Source organism: Pristis pectinata, chromosome 35 (assembly GCF_009764475.1).
Source record: "Pristis pectinata isolate sPriPec2 chromosome 35, sPriPec2.1.pri, whole genome shotgun sequence".
Taxonomy (NCBI): Eukaryota; Metazoa; Chordata; class Chondrichthyes; order Rhinopristiformes; family Pristidae; genus Pristis; species Pristis pectinata.
In genome coordinates this window covers 10,428,906-10,439,037 of record NC_067439.1, presented here as the reverse complement: position 1 = coordinate 10,439,037, position 10,132 = coordinate 10,428,906, and positions in this window count along the sequence as shown.

Below are 10,132 nucleotides of genomic sequence, written 5' to 3'. Positions count from 1 at the left end.
GGCCAGCTCCTAATCTTGTAATATGTCCCCTCACACGGCACTCTCCTTCCAGCAGAAACATCTCAACATCCACCCTGTCAAGCTCCCTCAGGATCTTAAACATCTCAATAAGGTCACCCCTCATTCTTCTGAACTCCAATGAATACAGACCTACCCCATTTAGCACCTCGGGATAGGACAAGCCTCTTGGAAGATGACCGGTGAAGTAGCAGCTCTGTTAGCTGCTCTGGTCTGACGAACCATCCTTCACCACCACACTCAGTCACTGAGCCAAGTTCTGCTCCTCTCTGCTTCATCCCCACATAATCCACGGCCTTCAGTCTTAATGACAAGCCAACAATGTGGCACCTTATCAAGTGCCTCCAGCCAAATGTACCACGTCAACCACACTCCCCGTCCGAAAACTCCATCAAGTTATTGAGACACAAACAAGTTGAGTTGAGTTTATCGTCATGTGCGCAGGTGCACTGAGGTACAGGCACAATGAAAAACTTTCTAGCAGCAACATCACACCTAGGTACAGACAACACATAGAACATAAATTGTACACAAATTATACAAGGCAGTGAAGAGAGAAAACAAAAGACTGTGCAGAAACAAGACATTAATGCAAAAAGGCACAATCAGACATGTTCATGGCAGTGCAAGAGGTGGTGCATAGTGTTCTGTTACTGAGGTAGGGTTAGGGTTGTGCAGGTCGGTTGTGGGAATTGCCCTGAACATATCCAGGCTGCCTTTCTTTAATGAATCCACACTTGTTCTTGTGACCCTTAATCCTGTCTCTGAATACATCAGAAACCAAAAACAAATCACTGGCTGTGAAGAGCACCAACACCCTAACCGTAATACTCCACTGTGGAACACAGGTACAGTACTGGTCGCCCCGTTATAGGAAGGATGTGGAGGCTATGGACAGGGTGCAGAAGAGGTTGCTGCCTGGATTAGAGGGCATGTGCTACAAGGAGAGGTTGGACAAACTTGGGTTGTTTTCTCTGGAGCAGCGGAGGCTGAGGGGAGATCTGATAGAAGTTTATAAGATTATGAGAGGCATAGATAGAGTAGACAGTCGGAATCTTTGTCCCAGGGTAGAAATGTCTAATACAAGAGGGCATGCATTTAAGGTGAGAGGGGGTAAATTCAAAGGAGATGTGCAGGGCAGGTTTTTTACACAGAGGGTGGTGGGTGCCTGGAATGTGCTGCCAGAGGTGGTGGTGGAGGCAGATACGATAGAGGAGTTTTTAGAGAATGGAGGGATGCGGACATTGTGTCAGCAGAAGGGATTAGTTTAGTTATTTTGGCACAAGACCATGAGCCATAGGGCCTGTTCCTGTGCTGTACTGTTCCATGTTCTATGGTCTATCTGCAAAATCCCAGGAGGCATAACAATGCAGGTCTTTATTTCTTGTTCACAACTTGGAACCCTCAGTTGCTGGGACTGAGGGGGGGGGAGGGGGGGTGGTGGTCGATGAAGTTGGTTTAAACAGTTAGTCAGCACACTAACAGTGAGGAAGCTCTGACCGAGCCAACCTGGATACAAGTCAAACCAACATTGTCGGAGGAGTTTCACATTGACTCATGTTACAGTGCAGGATGAGATCCAAATTTCAGGAAACTGAATCTGCCCTTATCTGGCGCTGGAATGGTGCAGATTATCAACCAATCACAGCCAACTTGGCCATAGTGACTATCCCTAACCCTAACCCTAATACTCCAAGTTGGCCCATGTTTCTGTCCCTACCCCTTGCCCCCTGCCTCTTCCGGGCTGTTGGCATTGATCTTCTCTGTGGATGGTACAGGCAGGCAAGACCCTCCCCAGATAAGATAAGGTTTCTTTATTAGTCACATGTACATCGAAACACACGGCAAAATGCATCTTTTTGCGTAGAGTGTTCTGGGGGCAGCCCGCAAGTGCCGCCACGCTTCCGGCGCCAACATAGCATGCCCACAACTTCCTAACCCGTACGTCTTTGGAATGTGGGAGGAAACCGGAGCACCCGGAGGAAACCCACGCAGACACGGGGAGAACGTACAAACTCCTTACAGACAGTGGCCAGATTTGAACCCGGGTCGCTGGTGCTGTAATAGCGTTACACTAACCGCTACACGAGGACAGGCTGAAGTGGGATCTGAGGTGACCTGGTGTGAGAGGGTGGGGGATATCAGTCCTTCGGTGGCATGGAGGTGAACCGCCCCTTGACTGGCTCCCCCCAGACTCAACACACTGCGTACTGCCTTCGAAACAAAACTCATAGTCATAGACCAATACAGCAGGGAAACAGGCCCTTCAGCCCAACTCGTCCATGCTGACCAAGATGCCCATCTAAGCTAGTCCCACTTGCCCATATCCCTCTAAACCTTTCCACTCATGGATTTTACACATATTGAGAATGGCCCACTTTATCATAGAACGTAGAACAGTACAGCACAATACAGAGCCTTCGGCCCACAATGTTGTGCCAAACTTTAAACCTCGCCTAAGACTATCTAACCCTTTCCTCCCACATATCCCTCTATCTTAAATTCCTCCATATGCTTATCTAGCAATCTCTTGAATTTGACCAATGTACCTGCCTCCACCACCGCCCCAGGCAGCGCATTCCATGCCCCAACCACTCTCTGGGTAAAAAACTTCCCTCTGGTATCTCCCTTGAACTTCCCACCCATTACTTTAAAGCCATGCCCTCTTGTATTGAGCATTGGTGCCCTGGGAAAGAGGCGCTGGCTGTCCACTCTATCTATTCCTCTTAATATTTTGTGTCTCCTCTCATCCCCCTTCTCTTCAAAGAGTAAAGCCCTAGCTCCCTTAGTCTCTCCTCATATCCAGACTGGGACTGGTCCGGTTAAGCCAGGCTTGGACCGGTAGATCAGGAATGAAGCGGGATAAACGTTTCACAATGAACAACCACTGTTCCAAAGCAAAACACTCTGTCTCTGAAGGAACACGGTCATTTAAGTTCAACCCCGTTTACTTTCCTTTGAAGCTACCCGGTATGTTAATTATTTAAGGTGGACCTTTTTTTCCCCTGCTCCCCTGCACATTTTAATCCTTTCTCTCTACCTTACTCCTCCCTCCTGTCGTCCTGGAGGTGAGGCTGACCTCTAATCACCAGGCCCCCTGTTCCAGGCTGGGTCTGCCTGAAGGCCCTCTCGCCCTCCAGTCCAAAGGTCTGAGCCGCTCTGCAGAGAGGATCCAGGCCAAGTGTCCCAGTTCAGTGCGGGGGAGGGGGGGGGGGGCGGTGAGGACTTTGCGATGGGTCATTGCGCTGAGAAACACCCAAGGTTCTGACCACTGCAGTAAGGATGGAGAGTGGGTGAAACACCAAGGCCAAAGGTTGAAAGACAAGAGACGAGACCAAGATAGGAAGATATTGGAGTCAAGGAGACATACAGCACAGAGACAGGTCCTTCGGCCCAACCATCTCCATGCTGACCATCATGCACCCATCTACAGGCCAGTCCATCACGCAAACCAGCCTCCCCTCCACTGACTCTGTCTACACTTCCCACTGCCTCGGGAAAGCAGCCAACATAAGCAAGGAGTCACAAGAGACTGCAGATGCTGGAATCTGGAGCAACAAACAATCTGCTGGAGGAACTCAGCGGATCAGGCAGCATCTGTGGGGGAGGAGGGAAGAGAAGGAGGAAAGGAAATGTTGACGATTCCTTCCCCCCCTCCACAGATGCTGCGCGACCGGCTGAGTTCTTCCAGCAGATTGGTTGTTGCTGAACATAACCAAGGCCCCCTCACCCCCCGGTCATTCTCTCTTCTCCCCCATCCTGTCGTGCAGGAGATACAAAAGCTCGAGAGCATGTACCATCAGGCTCAGGGACAGCTTCTATCCTGCCGTTATCAGACTCTTGAACGGACCTCTCATACATTAAAAGATGAACTATTGATCTCCCATTCTACCTCGTCATGGCCCTTGCACCTTATTGTCTGCCCGCACTGCACTTTCTCTGTAACTGGAACACTATATTCTGCATTCCGTTTTTCTTTTTACTACCTCAATGTACTTACGTACAGAATAATCTGTCTGGATGACACGCAAACAAAAGCTTTTCACTCTATCTCGGTATACGTGACAATAATAAACCAATACCAGCAGTAAAACAATTACCAATACTAACCCCATTGAGGACAGTTCTGGCTGACCATGTGTGATTACCACCTGGCGTTTAATCCCTTTGGGATCTGTGCCATGATATTCCTGACATGACTCAGCTAACCGAATTGTGTTGCTCTGTGTTGATCCCGTTAAACCATCCATCACTGGCCAGAATCAAAGATGAAAAATTCTGGAAGCACTCAGCAGATCAGGTAGCCTCTATGGAGAGGGGATCAGTTAACGTTTTGGGTCGAGGACCCTTCATCAGAAGTGGGGAAGGAAGAAACTAATTTGTTCCTCTCTTCCAAAAAACAATCTGCTGGAGGAACTCAGCGGGTCGGGCAGCATCCGTGGAGGGAAATGGACAGTCAATGTTTCGGGTCAAGACATTTCATCTGGACTGGAAGATAGAGGGGAGACAGCCAGTATTGAGACGGGGAGGGGAAGGGGTAGGGTAAGGACTGGCAGGCGATGGGTGGATCCAGGTGAGGAGGGGTGACGGGCGGATGGAGGAGGGGAGGGTGGGGACAGCGGCAGAGGCTGGGAGGTGAGAGGAGGAAGGTGGAGCAGGTGTTTTTCTCTTTTTCCCGCTTCTGACGGGTCATAGAGTGGTACAGCATGAAAGCAGGCCACTCGGCACATCACGTCAATGCTAGCCCATGGGCACCCATCCATATTAAATCCCATCTCCCAGCACTCGGATTGTAGTCTTCTCTGCTTGGGTGATTCAAGTGCTTGTCTAGACAAATGCTAGACTACTTGTCTAGACTCTGCTTCTGCCACTCTCTCAGGCAGTGCATTCCAGGTACTCACCTCTCTGGGTGACAAAGGTCCCCCTCAGATCCCCTCTGATTCTCTTCCCACTTCCCCTAACTGATAATTGGTAATTGGTTTATTATTTTCACAGGTACCGAGGTACAGTGAAAGACTTTGTTTCGCATGCCATCCATACAGATCATTTCATCACATCAGTACGTCGAGGTAGTTCAAAGTGAAAAGCAATAACAGAATGCAGAATATAGTGTTGCAGTTACAGAGAAAGTGCAGTGCAGGCAGACAATAAGGTGCAAGGCCATGACGAGGTAGATTGTGAGGTCCAGAGTTCATCTTTGTCATACAAGAGGTCCGTTCAAGAGTCTTATAACAGTGGGATTGAAGCTGTCCTTGAGCCTGGTGTTACGTGCTTCCAGGCTTTTGTATCTTCTGCTCAGTGGGAGGGGGGAGAAGAGGGAATGCTTTAATTTTATCCATCTCTAATTTGGGGAAAATTTTCCTGCAGTCTGTCCTATCTACACCCTAGGCCCATTGATCAATTCTAGGTACATCAGGCAAATCCCCTCTTAACCCTCTCCGCTCCAGGGAAAATAGACCCCAGCCTGTCTAGTCTCTCTTTGGAACCAAAATGCTCCATCCCTGGTGAATCTCCTCTGCACCCTCTCTAGTGTCCCAGTGTCTCAGACCTGAAACATAACTTGTTTCTCTCTCCACAGCTGCTGCCTGACCACCTGAGTGTTGCTGACATTTCCTGATTTGAATTTCAGATTTCCATCACTTGCAGTTACGTTTTTGGTGTACAACTGAAGTCTACCCATTCCCCAGGAGAGAGACGCTGCCTGGAACTGCCGGTGTAAGGCACCCCGAGATTGGGGAGCCGTGATTTTCCAGAGGGGTTCTGGAAATCTGGCTCGGGAGAGGAGGCAAGGAGGAGAGAGGTCCTGCACTCCCCGGGCTCTGAGTCAAGTGATGGTTTGAGGAGGGGGGAGGTGAGGCGAGTGGTTGTTACTGATACCGGTGTGGGAAGGGGTTCAGTGATCTAACACACTCAGTCAAAGCCAGCGAAGACATTGCCAATTCCCATTTTCATGAAATTCACAGAAACCAGCCTCCATTCCATGAACTTTGTCTACACTTCTCGCCACCTCGGTAAAGCAGCCAGCATAATCAAAGACCCCACCCATCCGGGTCATTCTCTCTTCTCCCTTCTCCCATCAGGCGGAAGATGCAAAAGCCTGAAAACACGTACTACCAGGCTTAAGGGCAGCTTCTATCCTGCTGTTATAAGACTATTGAATGGTCCCCTAGTACAATAAGATGGAGAGACTGAGTTGTCTGGGACTATACTCACTGGAATTCAGAAGAATGAGAGGAGATCTTATAGAAACATAAAATTATCAAAGGGGTAGATAAGATAGAGGCAGGAAAGTTGTTTCCACTGGTAGGTGAGACTAGAACCAGGGGACATAGCATCAAGAATCGGGGGAGTAGATTTAGGACGGAGATGAGGAGAAACTGCTTTTCCCAGAGAGCAGTGAATCTGTGGAATTCTCTGCCCAGGAAGCAGTAGAGGCTACCTCATTAAATATACTTAAGACACAGTTAGATAGATTATTGCGTAATAGGGGAATTAAGGGTTATGGGGAAAAGGCAGGTAGTTGGATCTGAGTCCACGGCCAGATCAGCCATGATCTTATTGAATGGCGGAGCAGGCTCGACGGGCCAGATGGCCTCCTCCTGCTTCTGTTTTTCTTACGTTCTTATGACTCTTGACCTCACGATCTGCGACACTTTATTCTTCATTCTGCTATTGTTTCGCCCTGTACCACCTCAATGCCCTGTGTAATGAATTGACCTGGACGGTCGGTATGCAAGACAAGTTTTTCACTGTACCTCGGTTTTCCAGTTTACCATTCCCTACCCAGCAGCCCCACACACTGCCCCACATTACTGACCCCCATTCCCCTCCCCACCAGTAATCTCTCAGGGATACCCCGACACTTGCAAATATTACAAGTAATACTTGTATTTTTTGGCCAATTTGCCCCTGGCTCTAAAGCAGCTCAATGTTAAATTTACCGCAATATTGTTAAAATGAAACTAATTTGAAAGAAACTAAAGTTATGGCTGTCAGATTGAAGGCTAACTCGTTTCGGTTTATGCTCGACAGTCTTCCACACTGCAGGTGTCACACCAGCAGCTTCCAGTCACCACCTGTTGTTGAACACGGGGGGGGGGGGGGGGGGGGGGGCGGGGGGATCACCCAGATACATTACAGCACACCCTCCCTCCCACAGGAGGCAGTGGTTCAGTGACAGACTAACCCAGGGGCCAGCAGGACTCCCAACCAGACACCTCCTTCGAGAGGAGGGACTCAGCAGTGTGGGAGTGGGGGTCAGAGCCCGCCACATGTGGGTACGATTGCTGTCGAAGGAATCCTCGGACCCAGTGCTTCTCCTCCTCACCGCTCACTCGCCACCTTGCCCTCAGTCTCTCAGTGTACACACTCGCCTCATTGCTCAGGGACAGACGTCCCCGATAAAGGCCTCAGTCCCTCAGTCTGGGTCTGGGTCTCACAACAGCACAACACCACCCCCAGGCCATTCTCTGCAAGAGAGTGTGTTTGTGTGTGTGTGTGTGTGTGTGTGTGTGTAGGGGTGTATATGCTTGTGTGTGTGTTTCCGTGTGCATGTGTGTGTGTCTCTCTGTGTAAGGGTGTGTGTGTGTGTATGTGTTGTCTGTGTGTGTATAGGGGTGTGTGTGTGTATATGTGTGTCTAGGGATGTGTCTGTGTGTCTGTGTGTATGTCTAGGTATGTGTGTATGTGTGTATGTTTGTGTGTGTGTCTCTGTGTGCATGTGTGTGTGTGTGTATGTGTGTGGGGGGGGGTATGTGTGTGTAGGGGTGTGTGTGTGTCTGTGTGTGTGTGTATGTGTGTGTAGGTGTGTGTCTGTGTGTGTTTGTGTCTGTGTGTGTAGGTGTGCGTGTAGGTGTGTGTATGAGTGTGTGTAAGTATGTGTTTGTGTGTGTTTCTGTGTTTTTGTGTGTGTGTCTGTGTGTAGGAGTGTGTGTATATATGTTTGTGTATGTGTGTATGTATGAGTGTGTGTGAGTGTATTTGTGTGTGTGCATGGGTGTGTGCATGTGTGGGAATGTGTGTGGGTGTGTGTCAGTGTGTGTGTCTGTTTATATGTGCATATGTGTGAATGTGTTTGCATGTGTGGATGTATGTATGTTTGTGTGTGTATGAGTGTGTGTGTTGGTGTGTGTTGTTTATGTGTATGTGTGTGAGGGTGTGTGCATTGTTTATGACTGTGTGTCTTTGGTTAAAACTCTTGATGTTTTCTATTTAAATCAAGGACTGGGGCAGTGATGATGTTTTGTGGTTTGGTGATTTGCTGAAGTTATAAAAAGAACATTCATTCAAATGCAGAACATTATGGAAAAAAGTAGCTGGCTATATTATTAAATTTCTTCTTGGAAAACTATTACTCAGCATGAACTCAGAGGTGTGTTGTTGGGGACCCACCCAGAGACAGAGTGAATGGTGACTGCATTCACATTGCTCGGCACCTGCCACTGGGGAGACTGAGGGAGCTTCAGGCAGGCTGGCGATCCGGTGTTTGACCAACGCTTTGGTGACTGACCAGTGATCCGGTGTTTGACCAACGCTTTGGTGACTGACCAGTGATCCAGTGACTGACCAGTGATCCAGTGACTGATCAGTGATCCGGTGACTGACCAGTGACTGATTACTGACCAGTGATCCAGTGTTTGACAGACACTTCAGTGACTGACCAGTGACTGATTACTGACCAGTGATCTGGTGTTTTACCAGTGATCCAGTGAGTGACCAGTGATCCGGTGAGTGATCAGTGATCTCGTGAGTGACACACATGCCATCATTCACCTTGCCCTCTCATTGGCAGACTCCTCATCCCGGATTCAGTCGACACTTTCCCACTGCTGGTTTCCGAGCAACTTCACTTTTGTTTGATTTTCAGACTTCAGACTTGGTTGTGATTGTTTTATTCATGCAGGTGAGGACGTTTGGAGACTAATTATTCTGCAGAAAATCTGGTCGTGGGCGGGGGGGAGTGGGGTAGGTTCGTCACAGTTTAATTGTTCCATGAAAGATTTCGGGAGGTCTGATGGGGGTGGAATGTACCCCGTGGATGGTACAGCTTTCGTGGGTACTGAGGTACAGAGGAACCTCGGGTGTGCACATCCAAGGGAGGTGAGGCGGTGGGAAAGGTGTACACGACGGTGGCCTTCTTTAGATTGGGCATGGAACACAGAAGGACAGTGGTCTCAGTACAAGTTTATAAAACTTTGACAAGGTCACAGCTGGAGAACTGTGTGCAGTTCCGGTCACCACACCTTAGGAAGGACTTGACTGCACTGGAGGGGGTGCAGAGGAGATTCCCCAGGATGTTGCCTGGGACGGAGCGTTTCAGTCACCAGGAGAGACCGGAGAGGCCGGGTCAGTTCTCCATGGAGCGGAGGGGGCTGAGAGCGGACTCCCAATAGAGGTGTACAAAATTGAAGTGCAAGTACAGGGTGGATGGTGAGAAACTTTTCCCCATGGCAGAAATGTGGATAACCAGAGACCGTGGGTCTAGAGTGAGGGGGAAGAGCATTAGAGGGGAGCTGAGGGTGGATGTGATCTGGAACTCACTGCCTGAGGAGGTGTTGGAGACAGGTACCGGCATAACATTCAAAAAGTACCTGGACGAGCACTTGAATCACTGGGGCATGTAAGGATATGGATCAGATGCTGGCAAATGGGCACTTCATGGTGGGCATTGTCCTGTTCCTATGCTGGATGGCTCGATAACTGTGAAGGACTGGGCAGCTAAGGTCAGTCAGTGTTTAATTGCTCAGTGGAAGAACCAGGGAGCTCAAGAAATAAGGAAGTTCTTACATTTATATAGCATCCTCAGACTGGCGCAAAATTTTAGCAACAGCAATGCTCAGCATCAGGCTTTGGAGAGGGTGCAGAAGAGGTTCACCAGGATTTTGTCTGAATTAACTATGAAGAAAGGTTGGACAGACTTGGATTACTTTCTCTGCAGTGTAAGAGGCTGATCAGAATCAGATTTCTTATCACTGACTTAAATGATGTGAAATGTGCTTTGCTGCAGCAGTACAGTGCAAACACATAAAACTACCATAAATTACAAAAATAAATAAATAGTGCAAAAAAAAAGGAATAATGAGGTGGTGTTCATGGGTTCAGGGACTGTTCAGAA